This window comes from Lates calcarifer, linkage group LG5 (genome assembly GCF_001640805.2).
Source record: "Lates calcarifer isolate ASB-BC8 linkage group LG5, TLL_Latcal_v3, whole genome shotgun sequence".
NCBI classification, from domain to species: Eukaryota; Metazoa; Chordata; class Actinopteri; family Centropomidae; genus Lates; species Lates calcarifer.
Window position 1 is genome coordinate 4,724,944 of NC_066837.1, and position 1,571 is coordinate 4,726,514.

A 1,571-nucleotide genomic window follows, 5' to 3' on the forward strand; every position below is an offset into this window, starting at 1 on the left:
GTAACCTACATGTGCTCTTGTTTACACAACATGTACATAAGCATAAATGTACTTACACACCTTGTTTCCTCGCCACAGTCTGTCAGAGCAGAAGCTAGTGTAGTTAGCTGGAGTCCTGTTCACTGAGCTCAAGTCTAAAAACAGAGTCTGGTGTTACCTTTAACATGATTTAATGTTCAGTATCTGATGGACCAGATCAGATTGCACCGCTATCTACACCTGCACTAACTCTGAGAGAAAGAACAGCCACATTTATCCTTCATTTCCGTGGTTCTTTTTTTAAAACATGCAGTCAGCCACCAAACAGGACAAGGACAAACTGGTTTTGTTACATTCTCAGTGGCTGATGCTGCCTCTGTTCCTGCTGTTTGGAAAGAACCGGCAATGTCTGGCTCTTAAAAATGTGTCATACACATATATACTGTCACACACCAAAATTATTTTGACTTGTCAGAATAGGAAAAACATGTTACTAATAACATTAATAATCAGTGTGACGATGCAAAAAGGGAATGTTACAGTGGTAGAAACTGGAAAAGGCTGGTTGGCGGGGTGTTGTTTCCAGACCAGCAGAGGGCACTGCTGGCCCATTATTGAGTGCTGAAAACAGCCTGGCAAAACATGGATAGTTATTAGTCTCTGATTCCACTTCGATTGCACATTGCAAATACTAATACCCTGGTTTCCTCCAGATGAGCAGTAGTTTCTGTTTTCTCCAGCTGTTTTGTTTAGTTTTTTCCAGGGCCAGTGTGACAATCTGCCTGAGCCTGAAAAACAACAGACCTCACTGATATAGAAGGTAACTCACACAATTCTCTTCCCAGTGGCCCCCTCATGTCACCTATACAAACATTTTCTAAAACATTTTCAAGCTAGACAAATTTACAGTCTTTTGACAGACATGAAATCTAAATAATATATATAAGTATGAATACATCTGGGGTGATGGGTTAAAGTGCAAAAACATTATTATTTATTTCTATTTTATTGAGAACTATAGACGAGAATGAAAAACAGGAACCACCATATTGCCAGCAGAGCGAAAAGAAATGAAAAATGAAGGATAAAACACATGACCGACTACATTAACAATCTCCTGAACTAAACTGAATAACAGCTTTCTTGCTGGACATTAAAACTATTGTGCTGGGGGCCTTATGTAAAGCATGAGATGCCAGGATAACTGAAGTTCATAGAATAAAAACCATGGATATATGACTACACGTCATTCGCGTCAGTGAGGCCTTCAGCCAATCAGGGCAAAATGGTGTCATCACAGGTACCAAACCGATGCAGCAGGAAAGTAACTGCAGAAAACATGCATGTGTTATAAAAACGGTAATATTATAAGAGCTCTAATAATACATCCAGGCGATCTTTTAATACATCTAAGGCTTCTCTCCGTGTTTACAGTGGATGTTTTTTAAGACCAATCAGAGGCGGTTGCTAGGCGGACCAGAGTCGGCCAGCCAATCAGCGTTTTTCTACCAACGTTAGCTGACGTATGGCGTCATTGGCTGCGACGTCTCTCCTCATTGGCCATGACGAGCGCAGAGGCGGAGAAACGAAGT